Below are 25,220 nucleotides of genomic sequence, written 5' to 3' on the forward strand. Positions count from 1 at the left end.
GTTCTTGTTTTAATCACATCACTTCTACACACAGACCAAAAACAGGGAAGGGAAGAGAAGAATAAAGAAGAAAACAAGTCAGGAAAAGCTTACAAATAAGCAAAACTAAACAATGCATTGCTTAGTAATATATATGTGTGTGAAAACTGTATTGTAATGCTAGGAATGATAAACATAAAAGTAGAGAAAACGGGGGAAAGGCTGAAGAAGCAGGGAAGAGAGATGAAAGAACAAAGAGAATAAACAGCATCAAGTACGTTCTTATTCTTACTGTTGGTGGTGGGTTCAGGTTTTTCTAAATTATTATCATGTTGCATAAAATAGTTTCAAATATTTACATGGAGTACTGCATAAAATTTAAAAATCCCACTGTTTCACCATGCATTTTATTATCACTAAGTGCAAAGTTTCACAAGGCTACTAGCAATTATAAATTATTTTTTATTATCCATTCATACCATTTTCCCATTTACATATTATTTGTTTCATATATTAAGGGTATTCATTAAAGTGTTTCTTTTTGTCTTTTAAAAACACTTAATAAAATTATACTAAGGGACTGCCATTGTGCTCAGCAGGTTGTCATTGCCTATAACACCCATATCAGAGTGCCAGCTTGTGTTCTGGCACAAATCTTTTGGACCCCTGCAACGCATGTGGGAAATCAGAATGGAGTTTCTGGCTCCTGGATTCATCTCAGTCCAGACCTAGCTTTGTGGCTGTCTAGGGAGTGAAACAGCAGACAGAAGATAATGTTCTCTTTTTCTCTTTCTGTCACTCTGCCTCTCAAGTAAATAATCTTCAAAAAAAATCTTAAAGAAATTATATTGGAATCTATTTATGTATTCCTTTATGACTGCTTTTGTGATTACTAGTCCCTACATTCAGATGATAAAATATTCCATCGTATTTTCTTCTAATAATTTTAAAATTTTAAATAACTTTTTAATTAATCTGGAACTATTAATTATAAACTTTAAACTTCAGAGCAGTTTTATGGTCATTGCAAAACTGAGCAGAAAACAGTTTCAATTTATTTCCTATCCCCCATACAGGCATAACATTCCCCACTATTATAATCTCTCACCAGAGTAGATTTTTTTAAATAAAAAGAATAAATCCATTATTATGACCCGAAGTCCATAATTTACTATTGGTGTTGTATACAGGTTTTTTAAACTTTATTTAAGTTATACACTTTTCATATATTTCATATATACAGATTTAGGAACACCGTGGCTCTTCCCCTTCTCCCCTCCCTCCTGTCCATGCTCCAACACTTCCTCCCCCTTCCTCTCAGATTCCCACTGTTAATTTTTACAAAGATCTTGGAAAAAATGATGCTGAAATTCATATGGAGACACAGGAGACCTCAAATAGCTAAAGCAATCTTGTACAACAAAAACAAAGCTGGAGGCATCACAATACCAGATTTCAGGACATACTACAGGTCAGTTATAATCAAAACAGCATGGTACTGGTACAGAAACAGATGGATAGACCAATGGAACAGAATAGAAACACCAGAAATCAACCCAAGCATCTACAGCCAACTTATATTTGATCAAGGATCTAAAACCAATTCCTGGAGCAAGGACAGTCTATTTAACAAATGGTGCTGGGAAAACTGGATCTCCACATGCAGAAGCATGAAGCAAAACCCCTACCTTACACCTTACACAAAAATCCATTCAACATGGATTAAAGATCTATATCTACAACCCGACACCATCAAATTATTAGAGAACATTGGAGAAACCCTGCAAGACGCAGGCACAGGCAAAGACTTCTTGTAAAAGACTCCGGAGGCACAGTCAGTCAAAACCAAAATTAACAATTGGGATTACATCACTGAGAAGTTTCTTTACTGCAAAAGAAACAGTCAGGAAAGTGAAGAGGTAACCAACAGAAAGGGAAAAAATATTTGCAAACTATGCAACCGATAATGGAATAATAACCAGAATCTACAAAGAGATCAAGAAATGCCACAACAACAAAACAAACAACCCACTTAAGAGATGGCCCAAGGACCTCAATAGACATTTTTCAAAAGAGGAAATTCAAATGGCCAACAGGCACATGAAAAAATGTTCAGGATCACTAGCCATCAGGGAAATGCAAATCAAAACCATAATGAGGTTTCACCTCACCCCAGTTAGAATGGCTTACATACAGAAATCTACCAACAACAGATGCTGATGAGGATGTGGGGAAAAAGGGACACTAATCCACAGTTGGTGGGAATGCAAACTGGTCAAGCCACTATGGAAGTCAGTCTGGAGATTCCTCAGAAACCTGAACATAGCCCTACCATACAAATAAGCCATCCCACTCCTTGGAATTTACCCAAAGGAAATTAAATTGGCAAATAAAAGAGCTGTCTGCACCTCAATTTTTTTTGCAGCTCAATTCACAAAAGCTAAGACATGGAATCAACTTAAATGCCCATCCACAGAAAACCGGATAAAGAAATTATGGGATATATACTCTATAGAATACTATACAGCAGTAAAACAAATGAAATCCGGTCATTTGCAACAAAATGGAGAAATCTGGAAAACATCATGCTGAGTGAAACAAGCCAGTCCCAAAGAGGCAAATATCATATGTTCTCCCTGATCGATGACAAATACCTGAGCACCTAAAAGGAAATCTGTTGAAGTGAAATGGACACTATGAGAAACGGTGACTTGATCAGCCCTTATCCCAACTGTCGAGGAGCAACTTACCATTTTATTCCTTTTAGTGTTTCTTTTGTTCTACTTAATACCATCGGTTGAACTCTGTAATTAACACACAATTATTCTTAGGTGTTCAAATTTAACTGAAAAGTGATCCCTGTTAAATATAAGAGTGAGAATTAGAGAAAGAGGAGATGTACAGTTCAGCACATGCTCAATCAGACTTACCACTAATGGTAGAGCTAGAAACGCACCAGGGGATTCCAATTCAATCCCATCAAGGTGGCATGTACCAATGCCATCTTACTTGTTAAAGTGATCAGTTTAAGTTCATAATTGATCAAAAAGATAGGATTAACTGTCAAAGGGATTACATAAATAAGACCAGTGTCTGCAAATAATTGATAGACTTAAAAAGGAGAGAATAATCCTACATGGGAAGCAGGATAAACAGAGCAGACTCATAGAATGGCAGATGTCCTAAACAGCACTCTGGCCTCAGAATCAGCCCTTAAGGCATTCGGATCTGGCTAAAAAGTCCATGAGAGTTTTGCAGGCATGGAAAGCCAAGACATTGTGGGGAAAAAAAAAAAAAAAAAAAAAAAAAAAAGAAAAGATCACCTAAATGAAAGATCTCTGTGAGTTAGATCCCAGCAGAAAGAATGGGCCATCAAAGAAGGAGGTACCTTTCTCTGAAGGGAGGAGAGAACTTCCACTTTGAATATGGCCTTGTCTAAACAAGATCGGCATTGGTGACCTCAAGAGGCTTCCATAGCCTTGGCAGCTAATGACAACAGCCTCGGGTGATTACTGAGGTCACAAATAAGAGTGTCAATTGTTAAATCAACAACGGGAGTCACTGTGCGCCTGCTCCCCATGTAGGACCTCTGCCCTTAATGTGTTGTACTATGAGAATTAATGGTAAAACTATTACTCAAACAGTACTCTATACTTTGTGTGTCTTTATGGGTGTAGTCTGTTGAAATCTTTACTTAGTATATACTAAGTTGATCTTCTGTATATAAAGATAATTGAAAATGAATCTTGATGAATGGGATGGGAGTGGGAGATAGGATGGTTGTGGGTGGGAGGGAGGTTATGGGGGGAAAAGCTGCTATAATTCAAAAGTTGTACTTTGGAAATTTATATTTATTAAAGTTGAAAAAGTTTTTACAAAGATCTATTTTCAGTATACTTGGTAATCCTATAGTTGACCCCACTCTCAATAAAATAATTCAACAAACAGTATGAAGAGAAAAAATAAAACAAACAAAAGCAAAACCACTGTTCCTCGACAGAAGAGACAAGGGCTATAAATAATCATGGAATCTCAAAATGTGTTATTTCATTCCAATGCATTACATTTCAGGTACTCTATTAGTTAACCTGGATCAGGGAAAACATGAGATACCTGTCTTTTGGGGACTGGCTTATTTCATTAAGTATAATGGATTGTAAGTATATGCAAATGTAGTTTCACTGCCTGAAAAATTATTGTTCATCCTACTCAGCCCTCCCTCCTCTGCAACACCTGATCTTTTCACTGTCTGCACAGTTATACGTTCCCCAGAATGTCATATAGCTGGAATCGTATAGTTTATGACTTTTTAGATTGGCTTCAGATGTGTGGCACAGCTGTTAAGTCACCTCTTGTGGCAGTGGCATCCCATGTAGGAATGCTTGATTCATGTCCCAGATACTCCACTTCTGATCCAGCTTCCTGCTAATTCACACCATGGGAGGCACAAGATCATGGCTCAGGTACTTATTCCTGCCACCCACATGGGAGACTATGGTGGAGTTCTGGGCTCCTGGCTGTTGCCTGGTCCAGCCCCAGTGAATGCAGGTATTTGGGGAGCGAACCAGTAGATGGAAGATTGCTCTTCATCTGTCTCTGTCTGGTTTTCAAATAAAATGAAAATAAATAAAAATGTTTTAAAAATATCATTCCATTGGCTAGATATAAGAGTTTATGTAATTACTCACTTACTGAGGAACGTCTCAGTTATAAGTTGCATATAAGTTCTGGCGATTAGGAATGAAGATGCTATAAACATCCATGTGCAGGGTTTTGTGTAGTCAGAAGTTTTCAATTCACTTGATTCACCAAGGAATGTGATTATTCTATTGTACAGTTATGAGGCTGTTAGTTTTGTTAGAAACTGCCATACTACTGAACTTCCCCTCTATCAGGTTTTTCCAACACCCCAAATTCAAAAATGCCGAAGTGTTACTACATTCTTTTTCTGAAACTTTCCCTGTCTTAGGCTCTAATAATAGGTCTGACCATTTTTTTTTTAAGCTCCTGCTTTTAGGACATGGGCAGAGGGAACTGAGAACAGAAAGCTGCATGTTATTGGACATATGCAGAAGAAGGAAAACCTAACCAGCAGAATCAAAGAAACAACAGCACCACTGGGACTTAAATATCCCAGAACCCTTTCAGAAGTGTGAGGTCCACTGAACACGGAATTCCAGAAATAAAAGTCCATTTTACTATACTAGCCTAATTCCTTGCCCCTCAGAACTTGCCTCACCTTTCTGTATACTGGCTTTCTCCCTACGTGATCTCTAAAAACTTTCCCCAAACACCTGATCTGGGAGTCAGATTTGAACATTAGGCTGACTCCTCACTTGGCTACCCTGTCAAAAAAATTCTCTCTGCAAAAGACTATAGTTTCAGCATTTTGACCTTCTGATATGCACAGGCAGGTGGGCTCATCTTTGTTCAAAAACACTGGGCTTCCAAAGTGGACATATTAGCCAGCAATGAATTAAAGTTCTCATTGCTCCACATCCTTGCCAGTACTTGATGTTGTCTGTATGGTTTGGATTTTTGCCACTCTAACAGGCTTGTAGTGATATTTCATTGATGTTTTAACTTCCAATTCCCTAATGATATGATGTTAAGCTCATTTCAAACAGAAAATGCGGGCTGGCCGGCATTGTGGTGTAGCAACCTAAGCTGACAACTGCAAGGCCAGCATCTTGTAGCAGAGTACCGTTTCAAATCCCAGCTGCTGTGCTTCTAATCCAGCTCCAGGATAATGTGCCTGTGAAAGCAGTGAAGGATAACACAAGGACTTGGTTCCCTGCCACCCATGTGGGAGTCCTGGGTAAAACTCTGGGTTCTGGCTTCAGCCTGGACCAGTCTCAGCCATTATGGCCATTTGGGAAGTGAACCCAGTGGAAGGAAGAGATCCCTCTCTCTGTCTCACTCTGTGTGTGTGTGTGTGTGTGTGTGTGTGGTCATTCACCTCTTCAAATAAATAGATAAATATTTTCTAACAACCAGAAAAACAACCAGTAAATACATAAACTTGCAAACTTTAAAAACTCTTTATTCACAGAAAAGACTCTCATAAGCAAGAATGTCATCTTCAAACCAAAAAGACAATGTTAGTAACTATTCATTTCTGTAGGGATACAGAAATCAAACCACTGGCACTGTGAAGTTGCTTGATAGACTGTATAACCTAACCAATCCTATCTATCACAGAAATTTTAAGGAGATGAAAAACAGATTGGATACCCTTTATCTGAAATGCTTGGGACTAGAAGTATTTTAGATATTGGATTTTTTTTCATATTCTGGAAAATCTGCATATACATAATGAGATATCCAGTGGTGGGTTTCCAAGTCTGATGTTCATATTCACTGGTGTTTCATATATACCTTAAACAAATAATCTGATGGTAATTTTATATAATTTTTTTTTTATTGAGCCTATGATCTGACTGCAACCCCCTCACATCAGGTCAGGCACAGAATTTTCTACTTGTGCATCACATCAGCATCCAAAAGTTTAGCATTCTATAACATTTTGGACCCAACTTAGGAAAGAAAAAATAAATAAAATAAAATAAAGCGTTAGCCCCACCAAAGGGAAAACCAATGCAAAGACCATACTGAGAAAGAACTTAGCATGTCTGAGAGACAGAAAAGACAGTGGTTGGAATGTAGTAAATTAAGAGAGCTAGGATCAAAAGAGGCAGAGAGGTGTAGCAAGATCAAATTGTACAGGATCTAAAGCTCATGGTAAGCAGTCTGAAATTCCATCTAGTGACACAGCAATGGACATGATTTAAGCTGAGGTGGAGTAAGAGAGGTAATTGGGTATTAAATAAAAATTAAATAAAATTAAATAAAATTAAGTCACCTCTTGTGGCAGTGGCATCCCATGTAGGAATGCTTGATTCATGTCCCAGATACTCCACTTCTGATCCAGCTTCCTGCTAATTCACACCATAGGAGGCACAATAAAATTAAAAAAAATTAAATAAAAATTAAATAAAAAGCTGCATAATGAATTGTAAATAGTTGGTAGTCCCCATCTACAGCCAAATTCTAGATGCCTGATCTCAGGCTCAAGCAAGACTAAATAATCTGGGATTAGGCTGCTGCTGGCATCCTGTATTAGTGCCACTTCAAGTCCAGGCTGCTTGGTTTCTGATCCAACTTCTTGCCGATGTGCCAGGAAGCAGCAGCAGCAGCAGATGACCTAAGTACTTGGGTCCCTAACACCCATATGGGAGACCAGGATGGAATTTCTCATTCCTGGCTTTGGCCTAGATCAGACCTGCTGTTGTGGCGATTTGGAGAGTGAACCTTTCTCTCCCTCTCCCTCCATGTCACTCTATTTTTCAAATAAATAAATCTTTAAACCATCAATTAAAAGAAGAGAGAAAAAGGCCACATCAAGCAAACAGAAAAGGGTCATGGATGGGGGAATAGGGAGGAACTCAGAAAATGTAGGAATAGTAAATATTTTCAAAATAAATACAACTAATATCTATAGAAGAATGAGGAATGGAATTATACCTATAATGCATAAACAGGAAACTATAAACATGAATATTCAGGAAATTTTAAAATATGATAAAGAAAAAATTCAATTAAAAGGTTAAAGTTGAGGCGATCTCCCACAAACAGAACAAAAAGAGAAAAAGCACACAATGGGAGGCAATAGAAAAAACCATATATGATACAATATCTGAATGAGTAACCAGAGTTGCAAAAAGAGAAAACTCGGGGGGAGAGGTGAGTAAATTAATTCAAAAAAAGTATATAGCTTTGAAAAAGAAAGCATTTGAAGGGAAGGAAGGTCAAAGTACATCAACTCCCTATGTCAAAACACTGGAGGTAAAAAGGAGGGCTTAGACACTTCAAAAGTGGTGGTGGTTGGTGGTAGGGGTACTCTGACATATCTGGTAAAGCCACCACTGACAATGCCAGCATCCCATATGGGCTCCAGTTTGTGTCCCAGGTGCTCCACTTCCAATTCAGCTCCCTGCTAATGGCCTTAGAAAACAGCAGAGGATGGCCCAAGTCCTTGGGCCCCATGTACCCACATGGGAGACCCAGAAGAAATTCCTGGCTCCTGGCTTCAGCCTGGCCCAGCCCTGGCTGTTGCAGTCATCTGAGAAATAAACCAGTGACTAGAAGATTGGTCTACTTCTCTCTCTCTCTCTCTCTCTTTCTCTCTCTCTCCCGCTATCTCTCGGTAACTCTTTCAAACAAACAAATAATTATTTTTAAAGTGGTAGATGCTGGGGCCAGTATTGTGGCGTAGTGGGTAAAGCCACCACCTGCAGTGCCAGAATCCCATATGGGAGCCAGTTGGAGTCCCTGCTGCTCCACTTCCAATCCAGCTCTCTGCTATGGCCTGGGAAAGCAGGAGAGGGCCTTGGGCCCCTGCATCCACATGGGAGCCCCGGGAAGAAGCTCCTGGCTCCAGATCGCGCAGCTCCAGCCGTTGCGGCCATTTGGGGAGTAAACCAACATATGGAAAACCTCTCTCTCTCTTTCTCTCTCCCTCTCCTTCTCTGTGTAACTCTGACTTCCAAATAAATAAATAATAATAATAATAAAGTGGTGGAGGCTGAAGGGTAATTATAAAACAAAGGGGCTTCAGAATTTTCAGCAGCAACATAAAAACTAAGAAATCACGTGAGAAGATTTATTTATTTGAAGGTCAGAGCTACACAGAGAGAGAAAAAGACAGGGAGAGGGAGATTTTTCCATGTGGGTGGCAGGGGTCCAAACACTTGGCCATCTTCTGCTTTCCCAGGCCATTAGCAGGAAGTGGATTAGAAGTGGAGCAACTGGGACATGAACCAGCACCCATATGGAATGTCGGTGTTACAGGAGGTGGCTTTACCCACCATGCCACAATGCCAGCCCTGAAAAAGTTTTCAACCTAAATTTCAATTTACCTAAGCTATCAGCTAGTGAAGGCTAACTAAAGACTTTTTCTTAAAAAAAGGTGAGGTTATTTTAGTGTAGAAAATTATTAAATCCATGCATAGTTTTTTCAAGATTTATATTTTCCATCAGCTTTTTGAAGACCCTTTATACATTGCTGCTAATATCAAACTGTTATCTCTCAGATCAATTATGAATAAGAAAAATAAGGGTGTTTCTTTTCCTCCCCCTTAAAATTTAGATTTTAGTAAGCATTCATATATGAAGTGTTGACAATTAAGCAGAAAAGAAAATCTATGACCCTGAAAGACAAGAGATAATTAAAACTTCAAGAGGCATAATGCTCCTTCCCATGCTAAAAATTATAAAATAGGGGCCAGTGCTGTGGAATGGTAGGCTAAGCCTCTGCCTGTAGTGCTGGTTCGTATGCCGGTTACTCCTCTTCTGATCCAGCTCTGCTTATGGCCTGGGAAAACAGTGGAAGACAGCCAAAGAGCTTCAGTCCCTGCACCCGTGTGGAAGATCCAGAAGTTGTTCCTGGCTCCTGTCTTTGGAATGTCCCAGTTCCAGCCATTGCAGCCATTTGAGGAGTGAACCAACAGACGGAAGACCTTTCTGTCTCTCCCTCTCTCTGTAACTCTGTCTCTCAAATAAATAAATTTTTTAAAATGACAAAATAATCCTTGATAGCATCTTGATTTTGATACATTTACAAAGAAAAGAGTCATGAATTAAAACTTAGAACAATTTCCCCTCCAGTAACATAAAAATTATCACAAAATCATTCATACAGTGTCATAGCAAAAACTGGAAAACAGATGTCTGCAATGGCTAGGGCTGGGCTAGGCTGAAGCCAGGAACCAGAAGCTTCAACCAGGTCTCCTGTGTGGGTGCAGGTGCCCAAGGACTTGGGTCATCTTCTGCTGCTTTCCCAGGTTCATCAGTAGAAGCTGGATTGGAAGTGGAGCAGCCAGGACTCAAACCAGCACCCATATGGGATGCTGGCACTGCAGATGGCAGTTTAACGCACTGCACCACGACTCTGACTACAGAAAAGCACTTTTTGACTGTATTTTTAATTTGGCTCTTATTCTACGTTTTCATTAAATAAGTACTCTGAATCATGACCTGGATATTTATCAAAGCTCAGACTAAACAATCAGAATTCCTCTGCTCCACAAATATTTTCTCTCTCAAATTAATAAAATCCACAGTTTACTTCCAAATCTAAGGTTTTTATATTATTGAAGGTTAGGGAAGTAGTTGTTTTGTTTTTACCTAAATGAGGACCTCTAAGCTGAATATAGCCTATTTGAAATTGGATAGAAAAGAAAGGATATAATCTATTCATCTGATATATTTATTAATCAGATAAACAGAAGAAAAAAGATTTTCCATCCATAATTTAGCTACATGACTGATGTAAGCAAAATACTAAAATACAGTAATGCCTGATTTCTCCTAATTTTGAAAAAATGATGTAGTATGAACTTTCCAAATAAGCATTAAAAATGTCTTAAAATAATGTGATTAAAATTGAACATACACTGGAAATGTCCATATGTGCTTTAAACAGTTTATCGTAAGACAGTTTTTAACACTCTGGGGTCATCATGCGCAGCAGTACAGGGCTACCTGCTGAGGTACACAGGAGCTGCCTGTCTCCTACACCAAGGTCTCTCAACCCTGCAGCTATTTGAGACCACGTGACTCTCAGCTATGGGGCCATCCTGTGCTTCGTAGGGTGTTGAGCAGCAACTGTGGCTGCCACTTAATTATGTTTGTGATGACTTCACAGAGCTTAACTATGAAAAATGAGACTGTAATTATAATAAAACAATGCCATCTTCACATTTTTTAATGTTTAAATAGCTACCTTCATAACATTATCAAATAAAGATTCTGTAGCACCAGACAAACTTAACATGGTACATGGGATCCAGTTCACTGGAATTTTATAGGCCACTATAAAGGATTTGAGGCATTAAGGGCAACAGGAGGTCACTGAAGAATTTCTGGTAGAGGAGAGTGATGAGACTCCCAACAGCCATTCAGTCTGTCCTAACTCGGTCATTTTGTCTTCCCTTTCTGTTGATAACAGGTTCAGCAGGTGTCACGTGACTAAAGGGGACAGAAGTGTGTTATGTATATCTTTATGATAGGTTTTATAGTTCCTAAAAAATGGTCTCTTTGTGATGCCCAAAACTGATAGGGTCATCTTGCAACCTTGAGGGGGAAAACTTTACAATAAGCTGATGCTACAAAGGAAAGCTGCTGTCATATTACCTGGAGTCTGTCCTATCCCTGCACTTCCAATTCATAAGAAAGTAAGTTTGTGTCATGCCTGATGACAGTGTGAGTCAAAGTCTTCCATAGGCTGCAGCTGAAATCATCTTAGTGAACACAATATACCATGTTGATGGCAACTGACATCATGAACAGGAATGAGACTCTGGAGGGAGACAGAAAATAAAGGAAGACTAGGAGTCCCAGGGCTGGGTGGGAAGGCCCTTCACATTTAATTCTAGGTGGTAGAAGAGGGGCTGGCAAATGCAGAGGCAGCCAAAAGCAGACGAGGGTGGTGGTGTCACAGAAACAGAAAAAAAGAGCATTTCAGGAAGGAATGGCAAATTGCTGCTCAAAGGCCAAGCAAAATGAGAACCCTGCAGCTTAGAGATCATGGGGGACTTTCTTTGGAACAGTTTCCAGAGTTTAATGGTGGCAGAACCTGGACTGGTATAGTTTGAGAAATTAATGAAGAAGTAGAGAAAACAAGAAAAAGTGATGCTCCAGAAAGGAGAGAGACTCTGAAAGGAAAAGAGACGAAACTAACAAAGCACAGTGAAAAAACCAGAGCAACGTGCCTGAAGTTCAGAAAAGACTTGTCGTTGTCTTTGTTTGGTTTGGGTTTTGCTTGTTGGGTGCGTTTATTTTGTAATGATGGGAAATGTCTGCATATTAGTGGATGCAAATGGGAGGGAGACAGAAGAGGATGAAAGTAAAATAGGTGAGAAGGTTCTGGTGGAAATGTCCCACAGAACACACGTGAGAAGAAAGACAAAAGCAGACAATGGTCAGTGGCAGGTGTGTCCTCCAGCGGTGTAAAGTATGCTGCTTTCCAATTATGGATTCTCTCTCCTAAAAAAACAGGCCAGAGTGGACTTCAACAGAGGATGGGGAGAAAGGTGGGAGGGATACAAAAAACAGTTTAAGGCAATCATTATGGAAGGTATGTGTAGGGTAATAAGCTAATCGGAGAAATAAAGGACTGTCCACGGCCACACCGCTGTGAATATGCCCAATCTCATCTGATCTCAGAAGAAATAAAGAACAATTGAGAGCCCAGAGGACCATACATGTTTGTTTCCAAGAACCTACAATGGTATCAATCAGATCCATAATTTCTTTCCACCAGGCTACAAGGAGACTGTTAAATTACCCCCACAACCTGGGTTTTGCCAACACTGTACAGGTACTACAAAAAAAGGGGATAATTCTTTCTTCTTTTTTTTAAGATTTATTTATTTATTGAAAGGCAGAATTATAGAGGGAGGGAGAGACACAGAAATTGTGCATCAGTTGGTTCACACACAAATAGTCGCAATGGTCACAGCTGGGCCAGGCCAAAACCAGGAGCCAGGAGCTTCTTCCAGGTCTCCCAAGTAGCATGCAGAGGCCCAAATGCTTGTGCCACCTTCTGCTGCTTTCCCAGGGCATTAGCAGGGATCTAGATTGAAAGTGGAGCAGCCGGGCCTAGAACTGGCAACCATGTGGGATGGTGGGCTGCAGGCCACAGCACCAGCTGCAGAGGGGGCTAATTCTTTTTAGCTAACTATGCATTCATATGATCCACTTCACATTCAGCACATCACTGAGTTTTTTTTTTTTTTTTTTTTTTTTTTTTTTAATTTGACAGGTAGAGCTAGACAGTGTGAGAGAGAGACAGAGAGAAAGGTCTTCCTTCCATTAGTTCACTCCCCAAATGGCTGCTATGGTCAGTGCTGCGCCAATCCGAAGCCAGGAGCCAGGTGCTTCTTCCTGGTCTCCCATGCGTGTGTAGGGACCCAAGCATTTGGGCCATCCTCCACTGCCCTCCCGGGCCACAGCACAGAGCTGGACTGGAAGAGGAGCATCAGATGGGACTAGAACCTAGCGCCCATATGGGATGCCAGCGCTGCAGGTGGAGGATTAACCAAGTGAGCCACGGCGCCAGCCGCAATCACTGAGTATTTTTAAAGAAGTTTTAAAACTTGGAGTTTGCAGATCAAGGAACAAGGAACATAAGATAATCACAGAGGTAAAGCTTAAATAACAGAAGGCAAATTTTAAATGAGGTCCAAGTTAAACAGAAGGATCAGCACACTGTGGCTGACAGTCCCAAGATGGAGAACACAAACCATGACAGGAACTTCCAATGCCAACAAACTTTAAATACTGGGCTGGTTATTTAATACACTGGTGCTAACTGGGCATTAAACATTTGTTTGAAAGAATAAACAGAATGAGCAGCTGAAGTAAAAGCTTTAATTAGGGATATGGTGAGAGATAAGATTAAACTGTTACTCCAAGAACAGACTCTATAATGTCCTGAATGGCAGGATTATAAACCCAGAGGGAAGGAAAATGAATGCCAAAAGTCTGAAGAGTCACCTCCTTTACTCCTGTTAGCAGGTTGCAGTCCACAGGGCAGGGAAGGCAAACCCACAAGCAGCCTCTGGTCGGCGTTGAAGACAGAGATCAAAGATTTGGAGAGTCCAATGTTCAATTCAGCTTTTGTTTTTTTGGAACCAAAATGTTGTCACGGTCAGTTATTTTCTATTAATCAGATTTTAGATCCTCTTCTCCTTCTATTACAATTATTTAGGATCAGTCTATGAAATGATACCTCAACTTAAGAACAAATAGTGCCACTAACAGAATCAACTAACAATTTTCATACTGTTTAAGTTCAAATTCTGTAAGAATAGTCTTCTAAAAATTCAATTGTGAGAGCAGCAGCTAAATGTATCTATATATAAGATGGGGAAAATTATGTATATTTGTGTATATTACGTACATTTGTGTATATTTCAGAAATATGACATTCTTTAAAAACATAGTCAGAACCATAGTCAGGTACAAAGTGAAAAGATACTAATACCAAAGGAAACCAACTATAGAGGAGACTGCTATGCAGCCAGAAGACAGGAACACTGCTTGGACCCTGCCGACCACTTCAACAACAGTTAGCCCCAGAACCTGTGCTCGTCATTCCCTAAAACTCTTCATTCCTGGTCCTTCACACCACATCTAACATGTACCTCGACTTTGAGGAAATCGGTGGAGGATTATGAATATTACATTCAAGAGAAATTAGAGAAGCCTGTAATTTACCAGGAATTGCCTAGATCCTGGGGTCTCTGTGAAGCCTCATGCTTGTGTGAAAAATAGTTACTGAGGAAAGAATGCAGGTACTGACCAGTCACGGTTGGCATGAGTGAGTCTTAGAGTTCACGGACTTCCTCCCAGAGCCAGAGAAGTCAGCCATACTCTTTTGACACTTCACTCAAAGACTGAATCTGCTCCTGTGGATGGCCATCCCTTTGGGACAACCTGCAAATGGAATTGGCACGCCCAACCTGGAGGAATATTTAGAATCACCTAAAGTCAACATAAAGGCCTGGGATAAAGAACCAGAGAGCTAGACAGAGGCCAAAATTTTTTCTCAAGTGGTCTCACTGTAGAATGCAGATGTAACATCAAGAAGGTCGGTCTGTCTACACTCCAAGAGAACAGTGGTTTTTCTATGTACCACTTGTTGAATTCTTTATTTGGTGGAGGACTAAGCTTGTGATTGTAAAGTAAATTCCAAGTATGTTACTGCAAAAATTAAAAGGAAAATAAGGAAGGAGGAGAGAGGATGGAAGCCGGGGAGGGTAGGGTGGAAAGTATCATTATCATGAAGTTTGTTCCTTTTACATAAATTCAAAAAAAAAAAAAAAAAAAAAAAGAAAGAAGGAAGAAGGAAGAAGAAGGTTGGTCTGCCTATGGAAAGATATCTGAGTTTTCTGCTACTTATCAGGATTATGGGGATTACATAGTTTACTACAGGATAGACAAGAACACTGAGTTGCTGCTTTTTTAGTCCAATTATTGCAATAGCCAAACATTCTAACTGGATAGCACCCTATCTCCTCAATATCATTTATCTCGATATATAATAAGCAGTAACCTGTGGTTGTAGCTCTATGATTCTGAGGCATCGGGGAACATAAACCAACCTTTGATAGGCATCTTCCCCCATCTAATAAATAGGTAAAAAGGAAAATTTGAAGAGCCTGAAAAGATGTACATTTATTTTTCAAGTTGTTTTATTGCTTTATTTAAGAAACTTCTTGGAATGGCCGGCACCGTGGCTCACTTGGTTAATCCTCCACCTGCAGTGCCAGCATCCCATATGGGCATCGGGTTCTAGTCCTTGCTGCCCCTCTTCCAGTCCAGCTCTCTGTTGTGGCCTGGGAGTGCAGTAGAGGATGGCCCAAGTGCTTGGGCCCCTGCACCTGCATGGGAGACCAGGAGAAGCACCTGGCTCCTGGCTTTGGATCGGCGTAGTACCAGCTGTAGCGGCCATTTGGGAGGGGTGAACCAATGGAAGGAAGACCTTTCTCTCTGTCTCTCTCTCTCACTGTCTAGCTCTACCTGTCAAATTAAAAAAAATAAAAACTTAATGGAGATATAAATATCGATATTTATATCTAGTAAAGAGAAACAGAGAGCTGGAGATGAAGAGAGATCTTCCATCCACTGGTTTATTCCCCAAATGCATATAACAGTTGGGACTAACCCAGGGGTGAAGCCAGAGCCAGGAATTCAATTCAGGTTTCCCATGTGGGTGGCAGGATCCAACTATTGGAAACATCATCCGCTGCTTCACAGGGTACACATTAGCAGGAAGCTAGAATCAGAAGCAGAGCTGAGGCTCAAATATGGGCACCCTGATATGTGATGTGGGTGTCCCAAGTGGCATCTTCACTGCTGTGGGAAACACCTCCCATGGATCTGATTATTGAAAGAGAATTTCTGAGGCTCAGAGCTACGGGACCAGAGTGCACAATTACCTACAAGCTACTCCAAAAATCTTTAAAAAGAAAGCACATATACCACTGCCTACTTAAATAAATAAAGATTTCAAACCTGAAAAGATTAAAAAAACTGGGGAACTTCAAAATATTAATGCTCAGACCTACCCAAGAAATTCTAATTCAATATTTTTTAAGAGAAAAAAATAATTCAAATGCTTGCTTCTCATTACTGAGAAACAAAATATTAAATCACTCCTGGTTCATAATGTGAATTTTGTTACACTGTCATCTAAATTATCTAAATAAACCAAAAATATATTTAAAAGAACAATTAAGGTCCAGATACCAGTGGAACTCAGGGTTGCATTAGGACAATTCTCATTACCATTTGTTTGCAATGCACAAATGAACTGAGAGAAAGCTAACATTTAAATTGGACTACTGGTTGTACATCTTTCAATTCACAAGAAAGTAACTAGGACTCAAACTAGTCTTATTTTAATAAACCTAAAATAAAGTTTAACTTTCAAGTGATTCAAATGGTAGAGCTTTTACCTGAAACAATCCAACATGAATATGGATCAGAAGTGAAAGATTTCTCAAGGTTATATATGCAGAGTGGTAAAACACGAACACTTTCCAAAATAAAAGAAGCCAGGTATTTCTATTTTAAATTATATTAAATTTAATATTTCTAAGCATGGAAAAAGACTTCTAAATTATAAATGCAGTAGAAAATAAGTTACCTTAGACTTTATAATCTCTATAATCCTAAAAGACAACATCTCTGATGGTAAAATAAGCCCCCTACCAAATCCATTCAAGACCGTTCTCTATAAACCTCAATAGCAACTCCAAATACATTTTTTTTTTTTAATTCAGGAGACAAAGAGACACACGCACACACACAAAGAGAGATGAGCACCATCCACTGGTTCACTACCCAAATGCATTCAACCGTCAGGCCAAAGCCAGGAGCCAGGACTTTAATCCAAGCCTCCTATATGGGTGGCAAGGACCCACATACTTGAGCCATAACCTGCTACGTCCCAGGGTCTACACTGCCAGGAACCTGGAATACAGAGTGGGAGCCAAGAAATAAACCCAGGCATGCCATGGTGGGATACAGGCATCTTAGCTGGAGCCCTAATCTCCTGCCCCCAGTCTCATTTTTTTTCAATCCAAGAATTGGGCAAACTAGGTATGTTTGTGATTAATTGGGGAAGCACTCTGTGCAAAATTCAATTGAAAACTAAGGACCTGTTCTCTCAAACATAAAGACCTGTTCTCTCAAAGAGCATTTCTCAGATACCGTTCTGAGACAGAAAAATAATCAATAAGCAAATAAATCAAGAATATACAAAAACAAAAAACTAAAAACATTCATAAGAGCATTCAAGTTGAGAGAACTTCTCCATGACTAGCCTTCATTAAAAATCTTTCTACAGGGGTCAGCATTGTGGCACAGCAGGTAAAGCCACCTCCTGCGATGCTGGCAATCTATATGGGTACCTGTTCAAGTCCCAGCTGCTCAACTTCCAATATAGTTCCCTGCTAATGCTCCTGGGAAAGCAGCAAAAGATGGCCAAAGTGCTTGGGCCTCTGCACCCACATGGGAGACCTGGATCAGACTCCTGGCTTCACTCTAGCCCAGCCCTAGGTGTTGCAGCCATTTGGGGAGTGAACCACCAAATAGAAGATCTCTCTCTGTCTCCCCCCCACACACACTGTAACTCTGCCTTTCAAATAAATGAAATAAATCTTAAAAAATCTTTCCACAGCTCGTGAATACAAGAAATCTATAATCAATGTCCCATTACAACATGACTACTGGTGACCGTCAGGATGATCTGAATCTGTGAATGCTACAACTCGATGCACTTCTCTATCATGTAATAAAATAGCAGCATTTTAGGTGACAGTACATATCCTACAGAATTTTGAAGCCTTAGCACTTAAAGCAGCTTTCAAGAAATTACTTATTTCAATCCAAATTGAACTTATCCATCAGAGGGAATGCTACAAGATTCCTTAAGACAACGACTGGTTCTCGGCATTGGCCTGGGCCAGACCTGGATGTTGTGGCCATCTGAGGAGTGAATTAGCAGATGGTAGATCTCTCCCTCTCCCTCTCTCCCCCTCCCTCCCTCCCTCCCTCCCTCTCTTCAATCTCTCTCTTTTACTCTGATCTCTCCCTCTCTCTTCACTCAGTCTCTTTCATATAAATATGTAAATAAATCTTTATAAAGTTTGTGTATGCCTTTGTTTTGTGTTCACATGATAAATATTTAAACTAAGAAAGAAAATCCTTAGTTCTTTAAGTTATGCTTCTTGACAAACCGGATGAAAAAAAAATAAAAACATTAAAAATTTTAAATGTTTCTAACCTTCTCGTCTAAGAACTGACATGAAAAACATAATACATGTTTGTATTTACATAATTACACGTTTGGTATTTAATAATAAAGCTCAACTGGCCAGCACCGTGGCTCACTTGGCTAATCCTCCACCTGCAGGGCCGGCACTCCGGGTTCTAGTCCCAGTTGGGGTGCCGGATTCTGTCCCGGCTGCTCCTCTTCCAGTCCAGCTCTCTGCTGTGGCCCGAGAGGGCAGTGGAGGATGGCCCAAGTGCTTGGGCCCTGCACCTGCATGGGATACCAGGAGGAAGCACCTGGCTCCTGGCTTCGAATCAGCAAAGCGCGCTGGCTGTAGCAGCCATTTGGGGGTGAATCAACGGAAAAAGGAAGACCTTTTTCTCTTTCTCTCACACTAACTCTGCCTGTCAAAAACAAAACAAAACAAAACAAAAACACAAAAATAATAATAGAGCTCAACTTTTCAACAGAACATAATAAAAATTACTAATCGATGTTGTTTTAAAAAACCATGAAATGGTTAAAATAGTAAGATCTCAAAGTTACAAATCAGAATAAATTTGAAATCATTAGTGTGAAGATCTCACAAGTGGGGCTAGTTGTAGCTGCCTGTGATGCCAGCATCCCATAGAGTGCTGGTTGGAGTCCAGGTTACTAGCCTCCTGCTCATGTGTCAGGGAAGGCAGCAGAAAATGGCTCAACTACTTGGGTCCCTGCCACCAGCAAGAGAGACTGCATGGAGTTCTGGGCTGCTGGTTGGTCTAGCCTTGGCTATTGTGGCCATCTGCTCAGTGGACCAGCTGATGGACTGACTCACTCTCTTCTCCCTCCACCTTCCCCACTCCATAGCTCTGCCTTTCAAAGAAATGAATCTAAAAAAAAAAAAACAAAAACAAAAAACAAACAAACAAAAACAAAAAAACTCACGAGTAATCTTAACTCCAATACAATGTACCTTAACTCACAGTTTGTTCCTACACTTATTTCCCCCATTTCATTTTATTATTTGTGCTTCAGTACCTGTTACTATAAACTATGAACTCTATGATGGCAAGAACAGTCTTATCTTGCTATCTTGTTCATCTCAATGCATAACAAGTATCTGGAACATTATGGCATTTTAATAAATAACAACATATTAGTAAACTGGATCAAGATATAAAAATTGCACAAAACTCTACAATATACAATGTATTTAACGTAATCATAAACATTATGAAGTTGGACAATAATAGCATATATTTAAAGTGAAACTAGCTTACTACAAAAATATTGTTTAGCTTGCAAAAATAAAAATACTGTGTGTCCAAGTTTTCAACTGACCATGTTTTCCAACTAATGTTTAAGGTATGATCTGAATATATATATTCTGCAATCTCTGAAGAACAAACATAAAAGAATCTACATCAGTACGGCTAAAGTTGATAGAAAATTGAATTACAAGATAAATTTAGTGGGGTGCAAAAAATATTGAAATCCAGGCATACAAAAGACCTTCAAAAAGTTCACAGAAATTGTGTATTAAAAACAAACCGGTGCATGGATTTCACAAAATTTTTGTATCAAAATAAACTTATCTTTTGCTTCCATTTTCCACAAAAGTTTTAAGAATCTTCATTTATGGTCCGTTAAAAACTTTATATAATAGTATGCCATTATCTTTGTCATTTCTTTTTCTGTATTTTATATTAAGTGAAAGAAACTGTTAGCCACTTATCAGGCAAATACTATGAGCATTTAATGATATTACCAAACTTTCAGGACATTTGCCTTAGACACAATGTGAGCTGTAAGTGTACAATGAGTTAACAGTGAGACCAAATCACTTAAGTGCACACAGTGTATTTTGATTGTGCTCCGATCAAAAACATTTTAAAAGCTCTTATCTTGTATATTATTGTGAGAATAATTTCCAAATTACTAAATTTCCCTTTTAAAGAAACTGAGTTAAAAATCAGAAAACTATTCTTGAGTAGTTTCTATTCTCCCAAAAATGAAAGATTAACTAAATGTCTAACTAAATTAGATTACATATTAAGCTGAGCTAAATAAATCTATTTGTGAAATTCCTCTGCAAAAATCTTTAAGGCTATTTGCAATTGTAATTATAATAAATCAAATAGCATTTTCAAAATGCAAACTAACTTTTTAAGAATATTCTAAGTGAAAAATCAGTATCAGCAAACAACCTCAAAACTAAAGTACCTTTCCTTAATGCATAACTCATTTCTGCATGTTTAAAAACAATAGCTAAGCCATGATTATTCAAAAAGACTATTTACTGCATACTTAGATTTGAATTTTTGCCTCACTTATATCATCTTCACTTGTATCATTTATCTCTTGTCCCAGGATATGCTCAAATTTTTATGTTATATAGGTCACATTCTCTCTTAAAACATCTAATTTTCCACTTCTCTATAGTTTACATGTATATGTGCTGGAATGGGACAGAACTGTATATGGATGCTACAAGGAAGTGAACCTTCCATAATTAAAAGGAAGACTGTTGTGCAGTCCAGATGGTAACATGTGGGAGGTGTTTAAAGGTGGGATAGTGGATGTAAATTCCTGTGAACAGTGGCTGAGGCATGGCAAACATAACTTATATATATTAGTACCATGGTATTCATTTATGTAATAAAATTGTAGATAACAGAACATCAAGACATCTTGGAGAAAAAAATCCCAGGTCACTAATGTCTACACAGAATTATTCTACCCAAGCAGCTTTACATTTGTTTTTGTAAAAAGAACTAAAAAAACCCAAAAAACTTGTCAATGACACTGCAAGAAGTTAACTGAAAGTTACAAAGTACTTCAAAAACTTCATAGAAAATGGAATTAAGAGTATTTTGGTGTAAAAAACTGTGAAACCCCTTCATACTCATATTAGAGATACAAGAAGAAAGTGAATTCAGTTGTTTACTTTTTACTTCTTGTTAAAATACCCCCCAATCGCTGGTTTGAGTCCCAGCTGCTCCACTTCCAATCCAGCTCTGTGCTGTGGTCTGGGAAAGCAGCAAAAAATGGCCCAAGTCCTTGGGCCCTTGTACCCTCCTGGGAGACCTGGAAGAAGTTCCTGGCACCTAGCTTCAGATTTGCTCAGCTCTGGCCATTGCGGTCATCTGGGGTGTGAACCAGTGGATGAAAGACTTTCTCTCTCTCTCTCTCTCTCTCTCTCTCTACCTCTCTCTGTAACTCTGGCTTTCAAATAAATAAAATTTAAGAAGTAAATAAATAAAATAAAATCCCCCCCAAAATTGGCAAGGGATTAGTTTCCACGATGATGAAAAGAAAAGGTTCTTTTTTATTCAGAGAGATTCTCTTTATCTAGAAAGCCTATCTGTGTTGAGCAAATATAAAACATAAAACCTGAAGCAGTTACAGATAGGAGACAAATGTGGAAAAACAAAAAACATTAAAGCCAGTAAGAGCTAATTAAGCCAATAGTTAAGAACTCACATGCTGCATATTTCAGTTCTACATATTATTCATCAAAGATTATGAAGTAATAATAAAAACATTCTTAAAATCATTTCAGGTGAACAAGCCCTATGAAGTGTAACAAATGCCTATTTTCCATGGGAAAAAAACAGAGATTCAGAGGCATGTTCTGACAGTTAAACACAAACTAGTTAAAAAAAAAAAAGCCACATCATATGTGAGCATGCCATAGTGTAACTTCAGATCTTTATGCCTTTCCATATTAAACAATTCTCAGGACAGAAAATATCATCTTTCTTAAACCCTAGATCACTTAAGATTAGAATTTCACTGAGAAGACAAGATGGCCTCAACCAGAAAATCATATGGAAACTGACACTATCAGTCAAGGATCTATAGTTTTCCTACAGCAACTAGAAAATAATGCATTGTAAAAAGCTCAACTTGTGTTAACCTTTCCTTGTCATGCTTATCATGAGCCATGCACTATTTCAAATGCTTTAACAGACTCTCTGATCCTTACAATAACCCTAGGAGGTCAGTGCAATTACTATCATCCTGTTTTAACATACAGAAACTGATAGTAACTACGGCAAGTGTAACTAACTTGCCAGAGGCTACTTTGCTACTGAATGACAGAGGAGAGACTCAAATCCAAGCCACTGGGCTGCAATGTCTGTGCTCTCCATCATTTTGATGACAAAAAACAAAAACAAAACAAAACAAAAAAACACAAAACAACAACAGCAACAAAACACAAACTAGTCATCCCGGAACAAAACGTAATGTTAAATCCGAGTTAAGGTTTCAAACAGGGAAAGGTATTTATCATAAGGTTAAGTCTTACTACTGTCCATTTTCACCATCTTTTGTTAAAGATGGATCCTCTAAGCTTTAATGTATGATGTTCTTCATATAGAATTTAGTTGAAAGACAAGTAAAGTAACAAACTCTGAAACTAGGGGCTTAGGGCTTTAAGTAAGCAATGTTAGAGCAACATCCAATCTGTCTAGGACAAATATTAAAACTCTTCCTTAGCTCCAATTAGTGCCTAGGTTAAGGTATGCCAAAGAGTAGGATTTCCTCTATTATACATTAAGTGAACAACTCGGACAACAAAGGGGTTACTGAAGGGTGCCAGTTCAACATGCCATTCACTGGTATATGCAAGATGTTACCCACTAAAGCACCAACACGATGCTACCCTGGGAATATTGAATAGCAGCTAAGTTTTATCAGTTAAATTGATTTTTCACTGTAAAGTTGGAAGCCTTTACTTGTATTTAAACATCTTGCAAATAGTCACTGCAGAAATAAGTTGCCCCACTTATACAATGTAAAAGGGAGATTCAGTTTTGAAATGAACAATATCTATTCCAAAAAAAGGAGCACATAAAGTACAGAAATCCTCTTAATTATCGAGTTAAACAAGAAAAACATGTTGGTTCTGTCATGATGATATCTTCCCATATCTTCTGATCTTTGATCCGCTAGTCTGCTCATCTTGGAAAGCAAGGTCAACCAAAATAATGACTCCACTGGAACCAGCAACAGTTTGTCAAAGATAAGGAAAACAAAACAAAAAAACTATGCCTGCACAGAAGTTAGAATTTTATCTCCTGCTTGGACAAATTACACACTCAGACAAATCACAAGGATGACGCTGCCTACCAGACAGCACTCAAACTTCCAAAGCACAACCAACGCTACTAGCTCTCTGAGAACGTCCAATCACTAATTAGACCCCCAAATCTGAAGAGGTTATGCCTGTCCTAACTACTAAGCTAGAACTAGCATATGCCTCGGTTTAAAAGGAGGAGGATGGACGAGGAGGAGCAAGGGGAGGAGGCGGCGGCAGCCTGAGCATCCCCCCTCCCCCATTAGTTTATTTTATCTTTCAACATAGATTATTCCCCAAAACCTTCTAGCCTCCACATGACACTGCTTACTACTATGGGACTTAGAATGCCCGAGGAACAGTGAAGACCCAGGAGCGAAACCCTCAAGGAGAGATGGTACCTACCCACCTAATCCTCCCGCCCTGAGTTCACCTGAACATCACCTCCGTGCACACGGGGCACGCATGACACCAGGTACTCTGCATGCATCAGCAGGACGGACTCCGGGTACTACGTGCACACCAGCTACGGGCCCTTGGGGTACTACTGCACGCACAGCTTTTAAGTGTTCAGGATGCTGAATTCATTGCATATGACACCAGACACTGTGCACACACTGCATAGCCCTGAGATGGCCTGCACACCATACAGCACACCAAACACCAAGCCACACTGGAAACCCCGAATACTGTAAAAACTATGTGCGTTCTGTACATGCCACCGGGTACTGCATACACAGTGCCACAAGGATACTATGTAAACACATACTCTGCTGTGACTCGCTATTACGTACACCAGGTGCTATGTACACACCTCGCTCCACACCAGGCACTCTGCACACCACACATGCGACCACGCAGAGGGCACCAAGTACCGTAGACACACCGTTTATGACACCAGGCCGGACAGGGCAGCGGGTCCCGCGGACTCATCGCAAGCGCCCCTCGGCCCGGCCCAGTGGAGAAGCGAGTGGGGAGATCGCGCAAGGGAAAGTTCAGGTCCCGCCGCGCCGCGCGCAGGAAGCCCCCTCGTCCCAGCCGCGTCCAGAGCAGCTTCGCGCCCGAGCTCAGGGTGGGAGAGCGGCAGCGGACCCCACAAGGATGGACCAGAGGCCCTGAAGAACCTGTTGAGGCAGCGATGGCCTCGCCGCCGGTCGCCCGCAGCCCCGGGCAAACAGATGGATCCCTGCCTCGGGCCTCCGGGCCTGCTCTATCCCGCGCTCCATCGCTCGTACACACACGACGCACTGCGAAGACCAACGCTGCCCCTCCGCCTCCACACGCCCGGAGCCCAGCCGACCTGCACCGCGTACGGGCCCCGGAGGCCGGGCCTGGCGGGCGGCGCGGGGCCTGGCGGGCAGCGCTCACGCGACTCCGCGGCTTCTTGGCCCGGGCAGGCCCCGCGCGGTCCTCCGAGGCCTCCGTCCCCAGGTCTCTTCGGCGGCCGCGGCCGGGCGAGGGGGCGGCGGGCGGATGGGACGCGCCAGCCCCGCAGGCCCCGACGTCCCCCCAGCCGCAGGCCCCGCAGGCCCGCCCGCCGCCCACAAAGCTCTCGGGGCAGCCTGGAGCCGAGGCCGCGCCCGGGGCAGGCTCCACAGCACGGGCCGCACCATCGTCACGGACGCCCTCGCCCTCCCCTCCGCCGCCGGCCGTCCCGCCGCCCCGCCGACGCCGAGCTTTCCCCACCATTATGCTCCGGCTCCGCCGCCGCCGCCGCCGCCGCGCCCGGCCCTCCCCTCCGGTGCCGCCTCCTTCCCGCCGCCCGGCGCCTCTCGGGCCTGAGCCGGCTACGGGCGCGGGGGGCGGGGGGGACGCTCAGGCCGCCTCCTCCTC

At 40.7% G+C, this 25,220-nt stretch overlaps 1 protein-coding gene across 26 annotated transcripts in view; it reads right to left on the reverse strand.

The window, feature by feature from the left end:
• ZMYND11 (zinc finger MYND-type containing 11) overlaps positions 1-25,220 on the reverse strand; it is a 129,354-nt gene that overhangs the window by 103,234 nt on the left and 900 nt on the right. For 6 of the 26 annotated variants that reach the window (XM_051835909.3, XM_051835908.3, XM_051835906.3 and 3 more), the window contains exon 1: positions 25,074-25,209. The exons of 9 other annotated variants lie outside the window; for them this stretch is intronic. The gene's annotated coding sequence lies outside the window, so the exon portion shown is untranslated. Of the gene's footprint in view, positions 1-2,729; positions 2,834-4,328; positions 4,398-24,273; positions 24,296-24,687; positions 24,833-25,073; positions 25,210-25,220 lie in introns of those variants that run through there. 11 more of the 26 variants (XM_070056029.2, XM_070056013.2, XM_070056026.2 and 8 more) reach the window with 9 other exon arrangements.

Source organism: Oryctolagus cuniculus, chromosome 13 (genome assembly GCF_051225735.1).
Source record: "Oryctolagus cuniculus isolate XC-2025 breed Fujian yellow rabbit chromosome 13, ASM5122573v1, whole genome shotgun sequence".
NCBI lineage: Eukaryota > Metazoa > Chordata > Mammalia > Lagomorpha > Leporidae > Oryctolagus > Oryctolagus cuniculus.